Source organism: Notamacropus eugenii, chromosome 1, assembly GCF_028372415.1.
Source record: "Notamacropus eugenii isolate mMacEug1 chromosome 1, mMacEug1.pri_v2, whole genome shotgun sequence".
In the NCBI taxonomy this organism is placed as follows: Eukaryota; Metazoa; Chordata; class Mammalia; order Diprotodontia; family Macropodidae; genus Notamacropus; species Notamacropus eugenii.
The window spans coordinates 268,412,088-268,435,242 of record NC_092872.1 but is presented as its reverse complement, the minus strand read 5'-3'; positions in this window follow the sequence as shown (position 1 = coordinate 268,435,242).

Here is a 23,155-nt window from a genome sequence, read left to right as displayed (position 1 = left end):
GAGAGAGCAGCAAGGAGGCCAGATTGACTCCAACACAGGGCATAAAAGGAATCAGGGTGGAAGGGGACTTTTTGCTTGTCTGACTACTTTATGAATTACCTGAGATCATTAAACCAAACTGTTGATTGATAAAGAGAGGAGTGTGGTGAAAAGAGTCTTGAAGGTAGAATCAGGTTCCTAGGTTCCTAGCTTTAATGGTAAAAGGGACGTTAGAACACATCTGGTCTAATCATCTCATTTTATAGATGAGGAAACTGAGGCCCAACATGGCTAAGTGACCTACCCAAGCTCCCAGAAGTCATAAGTATCAGAGGTGAGATTTGAATTCTGGTTCTTTGATTCCAAATCCAATGCTATTTTTTACTGTACTATTCTAGGTTCAAATCCCAGCTCTATCCCTTACCAAAAAGTGTGACCTTAGAAAAGTCATTTTCATTCTTTTGGTCTCTGTTTCTTCCTCTATAAAATCATAATGTGGTTGTTGGCTCAGAGATTCGGTGATCTTAAATATTCTTTCCAGCTCCCACATTGATTTTTGTGGGCATTAGATTTTAAAATCACAGCTCCCAGACTACCTCAGTCCTTCCCCTTGAATACTAAAGAAAAAAGGGAAAGTATGCCTGGATAAGAAGTTCATAGTGAATGATAAGCCAATTCATGGAAGAAACATGCATTAAGTGTCTACTGTGTGCAGGGTCTCCAGATCAGTCTTGGGAAAAATACTAAGTTTAAATAAAATGAAGTTTAGATACTTACTTTTAAAAATGTTGTCTTTTAAAAATGATCTTTTCTCTGGTTCTTCTGCTGACTCTGCCCTGTGTTACACACATGTTATATATATATTCTACATATACTACATGTACACTGTGTGTATATAATTTATATAATAATATACAAACTTACCTTAGAAGGGAGATAGGAATTTGCAAAGAAAGTGCTACAAGAATTCTGAAGGGAAAGGGCATTATCCACATGGAGAATCAGAGAGGTGGCACGTGAATTGGGCTTTCAAATCTGTATATGTAGCATTAATGTCCCTCCTGAGCTCCATTCCCGAATTGCCAACTATGTCTTGGACAGCTCCTCCTAGATGTCCCATTGGCATCACAAACCCCAAATGTTCGGAACAGAGCTCATCATCATTCTGGCTAAATCAGCTACTTCTCCAAACTTCCCTATTTGTGTAGAAGATCTCTTGTCACTCAGTTTCCCAATCCTGGACTGTCATCTCCTATATATCATGTGTCAACTCTGCTTCCAGAATATCTCTCATATGAATTTCTCCCCATGTATATTTTCACAACACTTGCCTAGACTATTGCCAAGAGCTTCCTAATTGGCTTCCCTATCTCTCATCCCTTCCTTCTCTGATCCATCCTCTCCAGTGCTTCCAAAATACCCCTCATAATGTTCAAGTTCAACCATGGTACTCTCTGATTCTAATATCTTTAGTGGCTCCCTATTCCTTTTAGGATAATCAACAAAATCATTACCAACAACTCTCCAGTCTAGTATTTAAAGCTCTTCACACTGGCTCCCACTCATCTTTCCATATTAATTTAATATTACTTACCTCATATACTCTATGTTATGGCCAAATTGGTTCACTCACCATTCCCCACAATAAACCTTCTATCACTGATTATTGTAATTCTTGTTACACTCACCTACCTGTGTACACATTGTTTTAAGTGCCTTGGGGCAAGAGCTGCCTTGTTTTTATTATCTTAGTGGCTTTTGTATCTGGCACTGTAGGCTCTTAATAAGTGTTTATCTAATTGAATTGAATTTGGATTTAAAAGATAGGAAAGAATTACCAAAACAGGAAAAGGAGGACATTCCATGAATAGAAAACAGCATGGGAAAATAATTCTAATAACATTTTTACATTTATGCTCTAGGGTTCCCAAATATGGGGATTGATCCCCATAACAGCCTTGTGAGGTAGATGCTGCTGTGATCTCCATTTTACAGATGAGGAAATTGAGGCAGAAATAGCTTGAGTGATTTGCCCAACTAATAAGTACACAAGGCAGTATCTGAACTCAGGTCTTTTGGATCCCAGCTCTGGCATTTGAGTTTTGCCACCTAGGAAAAGGGCTGGAAGTTCATAGTGTATTTGGGGGATGGGGTAGAGAATGAGCCACTTTGACTGGAATGTAACCTACATAGAGGGGAATTGTATGAAATAGGATTGTAAAAGTAGGGTACCACGAGTGTTAATAAGAAGATATGAAAAGCAGCTTTTACTGTAGAAGGGGTTTTTAACCTGGGGTCCATGGGTCCCAAAGCATCTATGGATAGATTTTAGAGTTTCCTTGAATTTGTATGGGAAAAAATTGTGTGTTTATTTTCACTCGCCTTTAACTGAAATTGAGTATTTCCTTCAATTATTTAAAAACATGATTCTGAGAAGAGGTCCTTAGGGTCCACCAGACTGCCAAGGGATCCATCCTACCCTTAATAGCTTCTATCTTAGGGGGATCATAGAATCATAGATTTCAAGTTGGAAGGGAGCTTAGAGGCAATTGAGGTTCAACTCATGAGCAGCAAGGTGGCATGCAGGAGAGGTGCAGGTCCTGGAGTTCTTCTTTTGTTCAAATCTGGCCTCAGACACTTACTAGTTGTATGAACTTGGGCCACTGACTTTCCTTGTTTGCCTCAGTTTCTTCATCTATAAAATGAGCTGGAGAAGGAAATGGCAAAGCACTTCATGAAGAGTTGAACATGACTGAACAACAAACAGCAACACTTTCACAGATGAGGGAATTAAAGCCCAGAGGAGATAAGACACTTGCCCAAAGTAGGTCTTATGACTGCAAATCTATTATACTTTCAGGGTCATGGCAGGAATAGGAGAATACTAGCTGAACCTTGCTTTCAAATCTCGAGACACATTAGAATTAGAAGATAATAAAATGTTAGAGGTAGAAAAAACAGATAGATCATTTAGTCTGATCCCCTTTCTGCTTAGATGAAAGAATTTGTTTTTTGTTCAATCTTGTCAAACTTTTTTTCATTATCCTATTTGGGTAATTTTCTTGGCAAAGATACTTGAATGGTTTGTCATTTCCTTCTCCAACTCATTTTACAGATGAAGAAACTAAAGCAAAAAGAGTGAAGTGATTTGCCCAGGGTCACGCATCTAATAAATGTCTGAGACTGGATTTCAACTCAGGAAGAAGAGCCTTAGTGACTCCAGTGTCATTGATCTATCCACTGCTCCACCTAGCTCCAGTTCACTGAAACTCATGCGAGATGGTAAGTCAAGACTCACAACCATGTGAGAGACATGAAGACTCATGTTGCAAGTCTATAAGAGCATAAATTGAACGGTTTAGAGCTGATAGGGATGTTAGAGACTGCTCAAGGCTTCCATTTTCCAGTAAGGAAACTGAAGGCTCTTTAGTTAAATGACTTATGGAAGGTCACGTAGGAATACTGTAAATCTCCAATGAACATTAGTTTTTACCAAATCTCAAATTTCAGGTTTAGAAGGGACCTTAGAAGTCACCCTGTCCAACCCATAGATGAACAAAAGTCCTCTCTACAACACACTGGAGAAGTAGTCATCCAGCCTGTGGACTGACATCTTGTGTTATATGGAGAAGAGGGAAGGTGATCCATTTTCCGCAGCTTGATTTTCATTCCACCTTTGAGTAACTCTCCTAGTTTTCCTGGCATCCAGTCTAAATTAGCTACTTTTCCATTTCCAGGCATTTCTTCTGCCTCTGCCCACTCTCAAATTTTAGGACATTTTCTCATTAGGGGCCATCTCCAGTCATCCTTTTCTATATCTGGCCACTGAACCCAGATGAGTCCAGAGGAGAAAGTAAGGCTGGTGACTTTGCACATCCCTGCCTCATTTAAATCCAATTCATTTGCATGTCATGGCATCACCTCACTAATGTCACAGTCCTCCTTGAGATCAAAGGACAAACAACAGCATGACATTTTCTGTGCTCTGAAACTCTGGGAAAATATAGATCTTTCTCTGTCCCTAATTCTGGATTCCTTGACAAGACCATTGCCAGTGAGAATCAGATACAAGTAAGCATTTTCCCAAAACTCATTTCTTCCTACTTTATGTGGCCATTAAGTGCAGACAGTTCAAAATTAATCCCAAATTAGCACTCCCTTCCCCCAACTTAATTCCCAGCACAAATGTCTTAACTTTAAGGAATTGCTGGAAAACATCAACTGGAACCTAAATTGTGATGACCACCATACTAATAATGATAATTTACTAATAATGATAACTGCATTATCCCCGTGGGGTAAGGAGTATTTACTTAGAAGGTCTATTTCCCTTAGCAATTAAAATCCAGTGTAATGGCTTGTGGGAGTATGAGAAACATCTATTGGTTTTCCAAAGACAATTTACTAGACTGAAAGCTCTAATTAAAATGAACAGTTAATTTCCCCATTAGGTGATTAAGAATACTACAGTCTTGCCAGGAATGTGTATCCTTGGGAAAGGTATGAAAATAGGCCAGATGATTAGGAATTATTTTTGGGTCTCAACAAATCTATTCTGTTCTTTGGAAGAAAAGTTGAATCTGGCTATGGTCTCTAGCCTTCCATCCTCCTTGTTTGAAAAGCACTGTGGCTAGCTTATTGACTTTACCATGTTACACTAAGTATCTGTTAGACCTTCCTCCATCTACAGGGTGTCATGGAAGCCAATAACACCCAACAAGCTTGGCAGGGAATGACCAGCAAAGTGTGTTCTTTTTTCACTTGAGTCAATCCCTCTTCCAAGAAATCTGTCTATTTAAACTATGAATGCCAAGTGCACACAAGGTATCCAAATCAATGGAACAATTAATTCATCTCAGCCCACAATCCTTTGTCCCACCCAGGGTTCTATTTCATTGTTTCTAAAAGCTGATAAACACTGTGTGGAAGTCACTCACAGCTACGTCCTGGTTCTGAACTCTCTCCCAGCTACCGAAGACAACACAAGAATGAAGAATGGCATGATGGTGAAATTGTAGAAACAAAATGGTTTTCTCTACAAAGAGGGAGAGGCATTTGTAAAAGATCTCCATGGCTTTCTTGCAAATTTTGTTAATCACAGAATCTCAAAGTTAGAAGGGATCCTTGGATGCTAGGCTTAGAGTTAGAGTCTTAAACCCCTCATTTCACAGATGAAGAAACTAAGGTACAGAGATGTGAAGTGATTCACCCTGGGTCACAAGCTAGTGTGAGCAGCAGGATTTGAACACAGATCTTCATGATTTCAAGTCTATGGCTTTATCTACTATTCCTTCCTGTTTCAAAGCAATCCATAGCTGAAAGAGAATCCCAGTACAACATTTCTGATGAGGGACCAAGATAGCCAGTCTCAGCTTTAAGATTTCCAATGGACGGTCTCTCTCAAGCCAATTCATTCTATTTTGGGGACAATTCCAATGGTTAGGACATCCCTGCCACACACACACTGAGCCTAAATTTGGCTGTCTGTGACAACCATACATTGCTGTTTTGCAGTTTGGTACTTTGTGACCAAGGTGAGTCAGAGCTAAATAAACCATATCTCCCCTCTGGGTTCTAGGGTACTCTGAGTACTTTATGGCTAATTCTTATCTACTGGCTGAGCCCCCTCTGGCCATGTTCCCTCTGTTGTTCAGAGCCTGTGATCCAAAATGGCCCTAGTTCCATTTAACCACTTAAAATCAATTAGCTTTTTACAAAGAGATATTAACTTCAAGCATATATTAAGAACAAACAGGAATTTCCCCCACATGCCCCTTGAGGATATATTCTCCCTTCATCCACCTCAGTCTCTGGGGAAATAGGCTCGAAACTTCACACATAACATTGGTCCCACTAAGTTCATGTCCTGATGTGGCCTGACCACTGGACTAACCTGTTCACCATAAGGTTACTAAAGATCATTCCCAAAGGTCATTTCCTGTTCCTCAGGATATTGATGCTGTGCTGACTGTGAAAACTGACTGGGACTTATACTTATAGTCCTGTGACTTACTCTCCCAACTTTTGGAACCACCAACCTCAACACAGTTTCTTACCAGATATTGTGAGCTAAGGAATCACCACAGACAGTGAAAAGAGAATGAGGCAAAAGAAGAGATAGCTGAAGCTAACATTTTTGAGTGTTTCTATACCCAGCCAAAGAGCCTCCTTCTCAATCCACAGTTGGTGGATCACAACCATTTCTAGAATGTCTACACATGTTCTATGGTCTTGCTGATGCACTGGTCTTAAATGTTACTGACAGTCTTCTAGAGGCAGGCTGCCAAGGTTTACCCTGGGGAAAGACACCATCCCAACCTCTGAGCATGCATCCTGCCCTCATCGTGCAGGCACCAGAGTCCTACCCTTCTGCCATCAGATGACCCACCTTCAACTACTTAGAGACAGTCTCATCCTCAATGAGCCTTCTCTTCTGCAAGTTAAACTTCCCCAGTTTGGTCAATTAATTCTGGCATGGCATGAACTCAAAGACCTTCTTTATCATTGTGGTTATCCTCTGGAAGGTTCCCAACTTCTCAATGATCTTCCTAAAGTGCTGCTGTGAACTGAGCCCAATATGGTGGAAGTTATCTGATTAGAGTAGACCTGGCCTACATATGTAGTCAAGGGAAACTACAGATGGATGAATCAAAAACATTTTCAAAATAAAAGAAAATATGAAGAAAAGAACAAATTTAAAAAAATCCTCTTGGGGGAAAAATTAATTAGAAACTATTTTTTTCTCTGAAAATATCAAGGCTCACCCAAAGCCTTGTAGGTCAGGCCCTTTTAAAATCTACTACAGAGGGGATCCACCCGAGACCTTCCTCTAGATCTCTGAATGTTGTGAGGATACCAATTAGGCAAGAAAGATGGCCTCTTAGTTGCCTCTTGCTCTCTTTATATGAGTGATTTATCTTCGTTTCCACTTATGTTCTTGTTGTTTAGTTGTTTCTCAGTCATATTAAACTCTTTGTGACCCCATTTGGGATTTTCTTGGCAAAGATACTGGAGTGGTTTGTTATTTCCTTCTCCAGCTCATTCTAGATGAGATAACTGGGGCAGATGGGGTGAAGTGACTCACCCAGGGTCACACAGCTAAATGAGTATCTGAGGTCAGATTTGAACTCAGGAAGATGAGTCTCCCTCACTCCAGGCATGGTACTCTATCCACTGCACCACCTAGCTGCCCTATATAGGATCCACTTATATAGGATCTCAGAATGAGAGCTTGATGGGATGTCAGGAATTATTGAGGTATAAACTGAAGCCCAGGTAGGTTGGTCTTTTGATTCCAGAGTCAGCGATCTTTCTACCAATGCTCTCTTCTAGTCTAAGAGAGGATAAGTGCTGATTCAAGACAGACAGTATTGTAATCAGGAATGGAACTCTGGTCTTCTCGACTGAAAAGTTCAGCACTCTTCTCCTACGCCACCTACTTTCATCTCTTTGATCAAATCTTTTGTGATGCTTCTTCTCTTCAATCTGTTTACAATGAAAGTACTTCCATTTTCTGCCTAGAAAACCACAAAGTGGCAAATTGGTTTATAAACACATGGATTTAATAAAAAAAAACATTCTATTCTATTGTCTTTATATCCTAGTCATTTCCAGATATAAGTACTCTTTACAAAATTGAACCCTTTCTTGTCATCAGGATATAAAGTCAAGCAATAATAATGTAGGCAGTCACTAATACTGAACGTGAATGTGGCCCTCTGCCCTTGAAATCTCCACTTCTTTGCTGAGAGGAGGAAGACTTATCCTGTCTTCCAGGACCCCTATTGGGTTAGTTTTTGTTTATTTGTTCTGTTTTATTTCATTTTGGTTTTTTGTTTCCCTTCAATTATCTCACTTCTCTTGGTGCAGTTATTGTATACATTGTTATTCTGGGGCTGCTTACTTCTCTCTGCATCAGTTCATGAAAGTTTTCCCATGTGCTCCTTGAATCTTTCATTTCTTATACATATTGATATTCAATTATATCCATAAATCATAATTTTTTCTGTCACACAGAAGGAGAAAACTAAGGGAACAGCAAATTATATGTTGGAGCAGCAAATTTACTCATTTTAACAGTCAAAAAGAGAGAAAAAAAGAATTGGAAGAAAAGATGAATTTGATTGGGAAAGTTTGGGATATCTTGGTGAAAAGCAGGAAAGGAAAAAATTGGAAATTCCAGACTTCTCTCCCATTGGGTGCCTTCCCTGACCCCATATCTGCTTCACAAATATGGTTAACCCTTCTATGTATGGTTTATGTATTTATAATTTAGGCAGCTAGGTGGTACAATGGAAAAAGTGCTGGATCTGGAGTTAGGAAAACCTGAGTTCAAATGCTGCTCCAGATACTTCCTCAGCTGTGTGATTGAGCAAATCATCTGTCCTCTCTCATTGTTATCAGTAACAGGGATAGTATTAGTACTTACTTCATGGGATTCTTGTGAGACCCTAATGAGATAATGCTGATAATTTTAAATATGATATGAATGCTAATTATTACTATATGTACATATTGCCAAAATTTCCTAGTCGACTATCCTATGGGTTCCTCTAACACAGAAATTCCTAAACTAGAGAGTCTGTGAACATTTTTTATAACTTTGTAATCCTTCATATTTTATTTTACTCATTTAGAATATTATTCTGAACAAAGGTCTCTAGGCTTGACAAACAAGTCAAGAACCTCTGCCCCAGGATTTGTACAAAATAACTTCTCCATTCAATAAGCCTTTTTAATAAGCATTCAGATGTGCATTGGAGGTGATGACAGCACAGAAAAAATGACTTTGGAAGAAAATGCGCTGCAGCAAAACCAACAGAACATTCCCCTGCGGAAAATAATTCTTTCTGGTCAGTCTCACAGGTCCACATATTAGGAAGATGAAGCTCTCCAAGCAGAGTAACCAAACTGGGTCTACCAGAAGTAGGGAGGAAATTGGAAGCAAGATGTCTTAGTCTTCTCATAAAATACATCATAATCTAATATGAGGTAATGAGACATGAATAATCACCACCTGGGGTCACCAGAGGTTTGAATGTGAGGAGCATTCTGTATTTCACTGCTCTTTTCCTTCTTTTCTTTTCTTCTTTCTTCCCCTTCCCTTTCTCCTTCCCCTCCTCCTTCTCTTTCTGCTGCTTCTGTCTCTTTCTCCTTTTCCTTCTCTTCTTTTTTCCTCCTTTCTTTCTTTTTCATTCTTCTTTTCCTCCTTTTTTCTTCCATTCTTTATCCCCTTTTACTTCTCTTTCTCCCTCTCCTCTTTCTCCTTTTTTTCTCTTGCTCCTTCTTTTCTCCTCTTTTCCTTCTCTTCCTCTTCCTTCTCCTCTTCATATAGGATTCTAACTCCTATAATAGGTAATTTTATCAAGAGGAAGCTATGAATATACCAAAGTTCATCCTTGTTACGGAATGTTGGGAAAATGACCTTACAATCTTGACTCAGGGTTCTGAATGTCCATAAATTTAGGAGTAGGTTGGATCCCCAGACTATTAATTCCCATCACTCCAGACAGAACAGTGAAATGATTGTTAACAGAGAGATGAGCAGTCTTGTAAATCATCTTCAAAGAAAATAAAATCTTTTCTAGATAGCTGAAGCTAGCTGCAGGTCATCAAGGCAAGTCCCACTAACCCAGTCATGAGTCAATGAAGAGTACTGTGTCACTGGCCCAGTTCTTTATTCCACTCTGGGCCTCAGTTTTCTCATTGGTGCAATGGATCAGACATCCTTGAAGGGTGTTTGCAGCTCTCAGTCTGTGATCCTACAATCTAGAACAACCAGACCCCTTACTGAGAAAGCTTGTTAAGTAAGGTCCTTTCCTACAGCTAGGTGGCCTGTGTAGAGGAAAGAGTGTTAAATTCCTAGTCACAAGACTTGGGTACAATCGGGCCAATGTTTTCTACCTGTGTGACTATGTGGGGGGTCACTTAAACTTCTTGGACTTTAGTTTATGCATTTGTAAATTGAGGGACTTGAACTACTTGAACCCCATTCTTAATTTATGATCCTTTCATCAAGTTTTCATTGATAGTTCCTTAGTCCCTGGACAGTAGTTCCTGATAGTAGTTTCTTATGCCTGGATTCAGAGAATCTGGGTTCAAATACCACATCTATTGCTTTCCATCTATTGAGCCCCTGAGTAATCATTTGACTTTTCTGGGACTCAGTTTCCTCATCTATAAAATGAAGGGTTTGGGCTAGGTGACCTCTAAAGTTCATTCTGACTCGAAATCTGTGATTTTATTATTTGTGACCAGAGTGAATGAAAATAGGTTTTAAAAAATACCACTAGATTATTAAGCATCAAAGATGAACTGCCCCCCCCCCTTAAATGCATCTAAAATGAAGTTGGGAGTAATGTCTTATTCATAGCCTTCGTTTAAAATAGCGGTGTTTGAAATTAGGTTATTTTCTCCATATGCTACGATGACCTAATTTCCCTAAACGCTGCCGTGTATGCTGCTCTTTCAGGAAACTGATTGGAAGAAGAAGAAAAAAAATCTGTAAATATAAGTCCTTTGTGCCATCTCTATAGCAACTAGGAGCAGAAGGGTTACCAGAATGAAGGGTGGGAGTGGGGAGAAACAAGCCACCTCGAGGAGTGTGACAATTTAAGTAAAAGAACACGAAAGACAGTTTTTCTCATTGAATCTTTTAGGTAGGACATTTTTTCCCCCAAGAGTTCAAAGGGATTTCTGACAGTATTTAACCAATCTGCCCTCTTTCCCCTCAGAGAGTTCTAGAATCACAAACTGAGAATGAGAAGAAATTTTTTTGGGGGGGGGCATTTGATAGAAATCCCACATTTTATAAAGTAGGAAATTGAGGCTCTGAGTATTTGAAGGACTGGCCCAAGGTCATGGGGCTTTTTGGTGGCAGAGTTAAGATTTTGATGAAAGCTCTCTGATCCCACATCCAGCCCTGTTTCCTGGGACCAGGCTGAATCTCTGGCTCATTCCCTTTTGATTAGGCACCAAATCACAACTGCTTATTAATTAACTTTCCTTGTTAATTGAAGTGTCAGGTGCACCCATATCATCTTTCCAGCTAGATTGTAAATTCTTTGAAGGAAGAGACCTCTTCTTTCCTCTTTGTAATTCCCCATGGTACCTGGCCTAGCACAATGCCAGTTAGAGACACATGATAGGCAGGTCTGAATGAATGAATGAATGTCCCACTGTTTTGATTTTACTTAAGTAGGTGGGACAAATAAGATCCCTGTCCTAACAGAGACAAATTCATTTGCCTTAGGGTACTACAGAGTTGATGAAGAACTGCAAAGCAAAGAATTCACAGCTCTCAAATAGGCTGCCCAATAACTCAGTAGAATATAGGCTCTCTGAGGGCAGGATGGGGAACTGGTTTACTTAGCCTTGTATCATGGCACAGGGCAATTCATGCCCTCTACACCAGACCTTCTGCCTGCTATAAGGGCCTTATGTATGAGCGACTGGAACATTCCTTTCTCTTTAAGCACTGGGAGCTTGAGTAGTGTAAGAGAAGGACCAAAAAGGTCTTTTACTGTGGTGGCTGCAGAGGGAGCACAGGAAGAGTGAGAATTCAGTTGAAAGCAAGAGAGTGATGAGTGGGAAGACACACTGGCCATGGGCCTCTGTGGAAGGGGGAGGGGGCCAGTTTGGGACTTTAAAATGCTGGTTGTCCATTAGATTGTACATGGCTTGATATTACTCAAAATGACCATGATATTTCCTAATCTAATCAGACTATTTTGCTTTTAGTTATAATATGAACAGCCAGGTGGTGCAGTAGGTACAGCACTGGCCCTAGAATTAGAAAGACTCATCTTCCTGAGTTCAAATCTGGCTTCAGGCACAGTAGTAGCTATATGACCCTGGGCGAGTCACTTCACCCTGTTTGCCTCAGTTTCCTCATCTGTAAAATGAGATGGAGAAAGAAATGGCAAAGAGCTCCAGAATCTTTGCCAAGAAAACCCCAAATAGGGTCCCAAAGAGTCAGATACAGCTGAAAGGAGTGAACAATAACACAATGATGTAAGATCTCATCAGCCTTAGCACCACCTTCTGCCCCCATCAGTGGAAGATGAGACAACCTCCATTGTAGGTGGACGCTCAGCTTAGACAGCTCATTTCTCACCCAGCTGCACTACTGAGGCATTTCTTTGACTTCTCCATGTTCCTCTCTTGCTTTTACCCTCCTCAGGGGAACTAGAGCATTGTCTTCCTCCATCAAATTATAAACTCCTTCAAGGCATAGACTCTTTCTTTCCTTTTTGTACCCCTAGAGTCCATTTTTGTATCCATAGTTCCTGGCACATAGTAGGCACTAAATAAATGTTTGTAATTGAAAAATCAAATCCTCAAACTCCAGGGAATTTTCAGTGGGATGAGGCTGGTGCCATTGTAGACCATCTAGAATCCATGATTAATTATAATCTTGAGAAATATCAGGAAAATAAATGAATATATAATTCAAAAGGGCCATAAACCATTTCTATACTTAGCAGAGGGCAGGCTGGGTATATGAACTTATGGTTTCATCAGTTTAGGGGAACTACCAATATGGAACTCCATGTAGAGTGGAATTATGTACCAACACCAATAAGACTGGCAAATCACCTATTATTTATAGTCCTAGATTCTAGGACCTAAAGTGTTAGGGTGTGGGGGGATCATAAAGTGACTTGCCCATGGTCAGTTCTCTAGTTCTTGTTCAAGGCAGGATTTCAACCCAGACCTTCCTATCCCTGAGACTGACTCTCTTGGGATAATAGGGTCATAAATTTAGGGCTAGAAGAACCTCAGAAATAATTTAATCCAATTCCCTCATTTTGAAGTTGAGTAAATGAAGCCTTATTGCTGTTCTTTCATTTTCAATCACAACCTCTTTGGGGGTCTTCTTGACAAAGATACTGCCTTTTCCTTCTCCTGCTCATTGAAAAAATAAGGAAACTGAGGCAAACAGGGTTAAGTGACTTGTCCAAGGTCATGGAGCTAGGCACTATGGCGCTCCCTAGCTGCCCTAAATATGAGGTGCAGAGAGGTTAAATAACTTAAACCTTAGGTCACATCACACAGAGAGTCAGCTTGGAGTGTGATTTGAACAAGGTCCTCTGACTTGAAATTCAGCTCCCTGTCACCATCCCATGATGCTTTTCTCTCCCGCAGTTCATTCTTTTTCTCTGCCTTGCACGCAGAAGGTATTTCATCGTTGTTCAACCAATTCCACCCTTGTTCTGGGAAACTTTTTCTCACAAGAGGTAATTTTTCTTTCAGAAAATCAACTCCAGTTGGACGTAAGAAGGAACAAAGGATACAAACAAACAAACAAAAAACTGAAAGAAAAAAGCAGATAAGATGCCATTCTACAGTTTTCTTTTCTTCTCATCTCCAGCGTGGTTCATTCTGCCAGCTATTGTCTGCCTCATGCTCCCTTGGTGCAGGTCAGGTTTGAAGCAATTCAAAGCTTTTGTTTCTCCTGGACGGCAATCAGAGAAAGTTTCTTCCAACATCTGGTGCCGTTTAAAAAATGAAAAAAAATCACTTCATGTAAAAGTGATTAGTGGGCACGGAAATGAACATTCAGTGTTCTTGCAAAGGAAGAAACACTTAAGGAAAACTCTTGGAGAAACTCAAAGTTTGCATCTGTGTGTATCTGAATTGTCTTCCAGTCTGAAGTCTATTATCTCTGGTACATGTAAAATGACCCCAAACCAAACACTGTGTCTGCCTCACAATTAAACAAAAGAAATTCCTCGAAGTCTGGAAGTCTCAGTTATTTGTTGCTCAGGAATTCCCGATGTGCTGCTGAAAACTGAAATCCCCAAATCTCCAAGTTGGAAGGCGCCGTGTCTCTCCCATCTAAGCCCTGTCTTTGTTTAACCAGCCATCATCAGAGTTCAATGCTGCCATCACATCTTCCCTTGATTGTTGAGTTGGCCTCCTAATGAGTCTCTCTGCATTGTGAATCTCCTCCACATAGCTGCCAAAGTGATTTCCTTGAAATGCAGATGTGACCATGTCATTCTCCTGCTCAGTTAACTCCAGCGATTCCCTATTGCCTCTGTCTGAAGATGAAGTCTCCTTCACTACCTGGCTCCACCTGAATTTTTGAGCCTCTCTCTATATTACTCCTCTTACTGCACAATATGGTCCAGTCAAACCAGATTTCTTAATGCTTCTTGCACTTATTACCTTTGTCATCTCCTTGCCTTTGCACTATGCTGTGCTTGGAATGGACTCCCACCTCATGTCCAGCTTGGGGCCTTCACTTCTTTTAATAGGCAGTGCAGGTGTCATTTTCTACATGAAGCCTTGTTTCATCCCCTCAGATATGCCTACCCAAACTGCTTTGTAGTGATTTTATGTTTAATCTGTATATGCTTAGGTGGATAAAGATTATCTGGGCACAATGGGGAGCTGGACTGAGAAAGAGAGAGAGAGAGAGAGAGAGAGAGAGAGAGAGAGAGAGAGAGAGAGAGAGAGAGAGAGAATGCCTCTAATATCAAGCTCATTTGATAAAAAATCAAGGGATGTGTGAGCAGATTAAGTTTCTAATGTGTTAACAAAGTGTTACCATCTTGCTATCCTTTTACAAAGCATGAATGCCTCTCCAAATCAGAAGGGAAATGGGTGAACAAAACAAGGTAGGGGGGCAGGCACATTCTTACAGGACTTGTAATAACCAAATCCTTAGGAGTTCTGGAGTGTGGCTATTTGGGAGAATGCAAGCCAGGAACTGCCTGTGGAGGGAGGAGGGGATTTTTCTCTCCTCCCTCCACCCCACCATCCATCAGCCATGACACCTAAGAGTGGAGCTACCTTCCCAGAAGGAGTTGGAAAGTAATGAGAAAGTTTGAGCAGTGTTAATGGAACAAAGATACCTGTTCCAGACAGATCTGATACAGAGAGATAGGCACTCAAGAGAAAAGGCAGCTTTGAGAAATGAGACATCTGACAGCCCAAGAAGGAGTTGGAAATGGACTTAAGAGAGAGCCAGCCCTGGTCATCTGGAGTCGAGCTTCAGACAGGAGCAGACTCTAAGGGCTCAGATGACTAACTTACCCAGTAGAGATATTGGGACTGGGGACTTTTGTTAGGATTCCACAGGAAGTGAAAGACTTCTAGACCCTGTAGGTACCACAGGAGTGAGTAGCCTTGACCATATGTATTCCCTACACAGATGCCTCCCCATCATCCATTCTAAGTTTGTGCCCATTCTCCCCATGAGTACTGTGTGTATTCATGAGAGACTGGGCTGCATGTTTCTTGGGTAGGGAGAGGACTTCCCCTTATACTTGGATATGTATATATTTTTGTGTAGATTTTCTAAGATAAAAGATTGTTTTATTTTGTGTATTTCACAGTGTAACATGGTAGGCTTAATAATGCCCATTAACCAGCTGATGTAGTTCAACCCAAATATATACACTGCTGATAACTGGTCATTCCAATGAGGGGAATCCATTCTTTCCCCAGCCAATGTATTCTCTTCAGGATGGCTCTAATTGTCAGCAAGTTTTTCTTGATCTCAGGCCTGAATTGGGCTCTTTCATCTTCCACCTGTTTCTCTGAGTTTTAATTTCTGTGAGCCAAGGTTAAGTTTCATCTTTCTAGGGGACAGCCTTCAGATATGGAAAGGTAGCTGTAATATCTTCCTAATGAAGCCTGCCTACACGGATGGTTTAGATGAAAGAAGATGGTCACTTGTTCGGTGTGCTACTGTAGGAATGCTTTTCTTGTACAATCCCACCTTCTGTAAAAAGCCTTTCCCGTTTCCCTTCAGTGCTGATGTCTTCCCTCCCATCTTTTCCTTCCTTCCTTCCTTCCTTCCTTCCTTCCTTCCTTCCTTCCTTCCTTCCTTCCTTCCTTCCTTCCTTCCTTCCTTCTTTCCTTTCTTCCTTCCTTCCTTCCTTCTTTCCTTTCTTCCTTCCTTCCTTCGTTCCTATCTATCTATCTATCTATCTATCTATATCTATCATCTATCTATCCATGTATCAATTGATGTCTATCTATATATCTCACGTGTATACTGTTCTTTATATATTGTCTTCCTCACTAGGCTATGAACTCCTTGATAGCAGGGTCTATTTTTTACTTTTTAAATTTTTTTGTATCCCCAGTGCTTAGCACAGTACTTGGTGCATTGTAGGAACTTTCATTGATGGACCAGTTGACAGTTTAAGTAGAGTCTGGATTACCATTGGTTAGGAATATTATGGAAGAAATATTTTCCTCTGAATTCCCATTATTCCATGATTCTAAGAATCATATCCCTCAAAGAAGTGAAAGATACAATATTACTACTAGAATCATTTGGGATTCTAACAATACACCTGTAATTGTGAGAGACAGTGTTTAGGGGATAAAGTGGCAGAAGACTGGAAAGGTAGGAAGGGGTCAAGTTGGGAAAGGCTAGAAACAGACTGAAAGGGTGGATCAAATGGGCCCATTAGTTATAGGACCATCAGAAACCCAGAGAAGTGAATAAATATTTGCTGAATGACATTTCTTCTTACCTTTGAGATAAAACACAAATGCATGTTTGTCATTTAAAACTGCTTAGCATCTAGTTTCAACTTACCTGTCCAAATGTATAAACGTTATTCCTTCTCAAGCTGGTTCCAGACAAACTGTTCCATGCTGTTCTCTCATAACACACATTCCACATTCTCTCTCTGTTCCTTTTCCCAGGGCGTCCCCTACAACTAGAATGTTCTGTCTTCTTGCCTCAAGCTCATAAAATTCATAGCTTTCCTATACTGCCTCCTACCAAGGGCTTTTCCTGGCGAGAGCTGGTAGCACCTTTCCCCCAAGGTGAAAAAGTGACTACATTGTTAGGTTTGCAGTCAGGGATGCCCAAGTGTGGATCCTGCCTCAGACAACCACTAACTAGGTGATTCTGGGCAATCCTCCGCCTCAGTTTCCTCATCTGTAAAATGAAGACAACAATGCGAGGCTATTGCAGGGATCAGATGAGTCAATATTTGTGAAGCACTTAAAACAAACCTTAAAATGTTGTATAAATAGTACTTATTATAATCATTATTATTTACATTGTCTTAATTATCCAGATTAACAGAAGAGGAAATAAAATACGTAAATAACCCCATTTCAGAAAAAGAAATTAAACAAGCCATCAATGAACTCCCCAAGAAAAACTCTCCAGGGCCAGGTGAATTTACAAATGAATTCTATGTATGTTGTATATATACCTCTGTGTACATGTTCTTTTCAGAATGAGGTCAGTGACTGTTTCATTTTTTGTCTTTGTATCCAGTTCTTGACTTATGCAATTGGATGGAGTTGAGACTGGACCAGGGATTTCCTTGTCAGTAGGAACTCACTTCAGAAACTTCCTCTACCAATCAATATAGACTGACACGCCGAGTTGGCTAAAGTGTGGAAGGGTTAAGTTTGCCCAGGGTCAGATGGCTAGCATGTATCTGAGGCTGAACTGGAGCCTGGGTCTTCCAGCTCTCCATTCTCCCTACACTGTGTTTCCTCTCCCTGACAGAGAATAGGTGGGAACTAGGGGAATAAAGAAAACCCTAAAGATGTGCTTGATTGTAAATGAATAAATCTTCCTTGCCTTCCTCTGATCAGACAATTCCATGCTACAAGATCTAATACCTCTAAATTCCCCACTGTGTTTACAAAACAATTTCACTGCCATATTCTATTAGCTTCTCAGCCCAAGGGGTCTGCTTACTGACTCTTGCATGGCACCAAGGACAAGTTTAAATTGTTCCCACTCTCCTTCTTTGATCCACGGCCCTTGCGGGATCCTAAATAGAGATGTCCAGACAGAACCGGACACAGATGCTTATTGACCCAGGTGTTTTCCCAGGTAATGACAAGCAGCTACCCCAGCTCATCAGGAGGTGATCTCTTGGTTGATTCCCTCTCCCTTCACTTTTTGGTCTTTACAGTACATCCTTCCCTGAGGGCTTGCTCTATAGGGCTTTGTAATCCAGGTAGGATACATGAAGCACCTAGCTTTTCCCTCCATGCTAAAGACAGAGCAGGCGCTCCAAGTGTAAATTACTCACACCAAGAATTTTTTTTCTGTGTTATTTTTTAAAAAGCATGTTACATATTCCAGCTGTTTTGTCAACTCACAGTTATACAAACACATATTTCTTCCCCCTCCCCCCTTATCCATTTCTCTGAAGCTTTTCCTTTGCTCATCAAATTCAACCAGAATAAATCTGTAGTTGGCAGGAGTCTTTTGAAAGCTGAAAGAATCCCCATTGTTTTCTGGCTTAAACAGCTAACCTTTCTCAGACCCATCTGTATCATTAACACACCCTCTGTGTATAAACATCTGTGGCACTGTCTCCGTATGATGACATCATCTCTAACGAACGTGCAAAGTAAAGGAAGGAGGCAACCAAGGCTTTTGGCTCCTAAACACTCTTGGGTCAGAAATCTCGCTATTGCCTTAATGTTAATGGAAGAAAATTCTCTCATATGCTTCCCGAGTGAATTGTTTGCATTCTCTCTCCCATTAGAAAATGAGCTCTTCAAATCTGAAACTTAACACTCACTAGCTGTGTGACTCTAGGCAAGTCACCTAACCCTAATTGTCTTGAGAGAGAGAGAGAGAGAGAGAGAGAGAGAGAGAGAGAGAGAGAGAGAGAGAGAGAGAGAGAGAGAGAGAGAGAGAAGGAAGGAAGGAAGGAAGAAGGAATGAAGAAGGAAGGAAGGAAGAAAGGAAGAAAGAAAGAAAGAAAGAAACAAAGAAACAAAGAAACAAAGAAAGAAGCAAAGAAAGAAAGCTCCTTGAGGGCAGGAACTGTTTTTGTCTTTCTCTATAATCCTGATTAGCAGAGTGCCTGGCACAAGAAGTGCTTGTTTACTGAGCACCCTGTCAGCTGCTGAATCAAAGCATCATAGGCAATAATGTATATAGAGTGCTTACGAGCACCCAAAGTGTCATACAAATACAGTAGGTAAAGTTGTTATTATAAAATGAATTCCTCTGAGCCTCACTTTTCTAATCTGTAAAATGGAAATAGCAATAACCCTTTAATGTGAGGGTTGTGAAATCAAAATAATGTCTCTAACGTGCTTTGCAAACTTTAAAATGCTATGTAAACATCAATGACCAGCACCATAACTGGTGCTATTATTGCTATAAACATGAACTCCTTAAAATGGCATTCAAAGCTCCAACCTCTCCTGCTAGCTTTACACATTAACCATATTCACATACTACACTCCAGTCAAGCTAGACTAGCAATTCTTTAGATTAGACACACTTGATGTCATCGATTTAGAGCTGGAAAGGACTTCAGGGATCATCTGGTCTAAGCAGCACATTTTACAGAGGAGCAAACTGAGGCCCAAGGCTATAGGATTTCTAAATCAACAGAAGCATGGGGATTCCAACCCAGGGCTTTTGACTGTCAATCTACTGTTTGTTTTTCCTGTTCTGCTGCCTCCCTGTCACTCATGGATGCTGACCTCCCTGCTGGGAACTACCTCCCTCTTCTCCACCTTTCAGAATTCTTCTCTTCCTGCAAAACTGAGCTCAGCTATCTGCCATTTCCCCTAACTTGGCTGCCTTCTCTTCACCCCATTATTTCTCTCTCTCTGTCTCTCTCTCTCTCTGTCTCTCTCTCTTTGTCTCTCTCCCTCTCTCTCTCTCTCCCCCACCTCTCTCTGTCTCTATCTCTCGGTCTCTCTCTGTATCTCTCCCTTCCCCTCTGTCGCTCTGTCTCTGTCTCTGTCTGTCCATCTGTCTGTCTGTCCGTCTCTCTCTATGACATCACCAAATGTCACACGTCATTATGTACATATCGCCTCCCCAGATACAACGGACTCTCCTTATACACAGGGAATGCTTTTTTTCCCTTCACATCTCTAGTTCCTGACACACACCTGACAAGCACTTAACAGTCTTTTAATGTTTGTTAAATTACAGTAATAAGAACAGAACTATTAATTAGAGATATATTAATATTTCCTTCAACATAGTAGGCATTTACTAAGCCCCTACCATGTATCAGCAACTGTCCTAGGTACTGGGGATATAAATACAAGAAATGAGAAAGTCTCTGACCTCAAGAAGGTTCTATTTCCCTGGGGGTGAGTGTGGGTGGAAAATGATGTGTATACAGAGAAACACTTTACAATATACATACAGAGTAAATTCACATTTTTTTTTATTTGAGGGGCAAAGAACTAATAATTATGAGGATCAGTAAAAGTCTTTTGTAAGAGGTGGTGCCTAAGCTATATTTTAAAGGAAGACCTGAGTTCAAATTCAGCCTCATACACTAGCTGTGTGACCCTGGGCAAGTCACTGAACCTCATTTGCCTCTGTTCCTCATCTGTAAAATGAGCAAAGGAAGGGAATAGCAAACCATTACAGTATCTTTGCCAAGAAAACCCTGAATAAGGTCACAAAGAGTTGGACATGACTGAAATGATCCAATGGCAACAACCAAAGAGATTCTACAAAGTAGAGGCAGTATCCCATGCAAAAGTCTGGAGGTGGGAGGTGCAATGTCATATGTGGGGAATAGTATGACTGGGATATTGATCGAAAAGAAGGAAAACAGAAAGAGGAGAGTGAAAAGGTGGGACAGGACAATGAGTTAAAGGTTGACTCAGTCCTAGGCAAAATGGGAGAGCAGGTGAAGACCTTTTCTTCAGAACTTTGCTAAGTTCCAAGCTGCCACTGACTGTGTGCTCAGTGGTTGCACAGCCCTTCCCCCGATTTGCTTTTGCTTTCGTCGTCACCTTCTTGGTGACACCGCTGCCAAAGTCTGTTTTTGTCAGGTATGCAGGAAACTGAAATGGAGAACAGCTGTTCTGAAATGTGTGTGAGCAAGTTGACAGAAGGCGGGAACAACAGAAACTTTCAAAGCACAAACCTGGCAGAATTCAAAGTTGTCTCCGTTGATGTTTCCTATGAGAAAAGGCTGCTGCTCCATGCTGGTTAGGCACCAATCCAGATGCTCCGCTTGGCTCCATCAGCATGGACAAGATCGTGGTCATGCTGGAGAATGGGCCCCATGGGCTGATAAAACCAACAACCAGAAGGGAAAGTTAGAACTTTGAGACAACCATGGCAAGGGGGTCTTGGAAAAATGGTGTGAAGGCTGATGTATCATTTTGTTTTGCTTACCTATTTTTCTTTGTTATAGGTGAGTGGCGGTGGTGGTGGTGGGGGAGCTACTATGTCAATGGCCTGAAGAAAAATCACAACAAAATATTGGGAGAGAAAGGGGGGGAATGGAAATATTGGTCTGCCTGAGAGATCATAGTATCATAGACTGATCTGGAAGAAATAATCCCTTCTCCATTTTACAGATGGTAGAGTAGGTCTATAGTGGTCAAGTGACTTGCTTATGGTCATGAAGACAGAATTTGAACTCAGATTCTCTGATTCCAAAGTGATCACTCTTTCTACAGTTCCACTTTGCTTCCAGATATGGACCATATCTCCCTGCTCAGGTGACTAAAAATCTTCTTTCTAGCTAAGATTTTTTTTAAATTTTGGTATGAACAGAAGGAGTTGCTATTACCAATGCCAATTAGCAGCACCTCTGTAACTTGTACTCTTTAAGATTTTCCCAGGGTGTGTGAAATGATTTACCTAGTGTCAGAAGTGAGACTCCATCCACTGAGCCACACAGCTTCTTTCCTAAGTTGAGGAAAGAACAGCAACCTTCCTAGCACTGATCTCCTGCTGCTTGCTTTTGCCCTATAGTAATGAGTACTGCAATGGAAAAACAAAACAAAACAAAACTCTACTGGTTCTGGACTCCAAGAATCTAGGTTCAAATTCCACCAACAACTCTTGTCCGCTTAGTGATTTTGGAGGGCACTGATATTTCCCCAGCCCTAGTTTCCTCATCTGTAAAATGAGATCTCAGAGCTCTTCTAACTCTTGATTTGTGTTGCTAGAAGGATGATCCTAAGAAGTCTGCTTCTCTTAAAGTCTGTTTGATCTCAAAAGGGGATATAAAAATATTCCTGCCTGAAAAAAAATGTCTCAAATAACAGAGGCATTCAATGTGTGGGGGAGGGGGAGGGGTTACTGGGGATTAAAGCATTTAGGAGGGAGTATGGTACAGAGGAGAGAGAAATGTATGTGACACAAGGGGTTCTGAGTTCAAATCCTAGCTCTGCTGTGTGATTTGAAGGGAATCATTTCCATGGACCCTCAGTTTCCTCACCTAGATGGCTTTTGAGGTCAGCTCTTGATTTACTTTTAGCTCTTTTTCTTCAATTGAAGAAAATAAACTGATGAATAAATGAGTGAAGGGAGTGAGCTTCTCTATTTCATCCTCATGCTTTTGACAAAGTAGCACTTCAGCACCCAGGTGGAAGTGTGAACCCGAGAGCTAATGAATACTGGAAACGTTCCCAAAGTCTCACAGTTTGAGAACACGTTTTGATGAATAATTTTCTTTCAGTCCCTTGTTCCAACTGAGTGGAAAATCGCCTTAAACCTCATTATCTTCCCTTGGTTTTCTTAACCAGGCTGGGGACTGAGGGGAAGGAGAGGCCCTCTTTTGGCCTGAGATGATCAGTAGGAGATGTAGCAGCGGACCAACATGTGGGTGCTGGAGCCCTCCTCTGCCCTCTATCCTGCCTTCATGTACATAGGAGGGGCTGGAGATATACGCTGGTGCTAAATTAGGAAAAAAGCAAGATCAAGAGATCCCTTTGTTCTTGGATCTACTCTCCCTCCCCCTTTCTGAGGCTCACTGTAACAGATTTAGACCTAGAAGTTACTCAAGGGGTCATCTAGTCCAGTAGGGTCCAACTCTGAGCCCTGCAGTAGCATTCTAGGTGGTCTCTGCTGCCTCTTCAATCCATTCTTTCTACTTCACGCTCTGCTCAGCTGCCAAGATGATATTTCCAAAACACGGGGCTCCCATCCCTTACTCACAAAAATCATCAATGTCTCCCTACTGTTTCTAGGGGAAAAAATGAGAAATTCTCAGTTTGGTCTTTTAAACCCTTCATAATCTGACTCCCATCTACCTTTCTTGCTATATTCCATATCACTTTTTAAAATAAACTTTCTATTCCAGTCAAATTGAACTTCTAGATCTTTTCTATGTATTTCCAGCCTCTAGGCCTTTCTTATTCCTCAATTATCATGTTCTCCCTCCTGAAATAACTTTGTGTTAACTTGTGTATGTGTTATATTCACACACACACACACACACACACT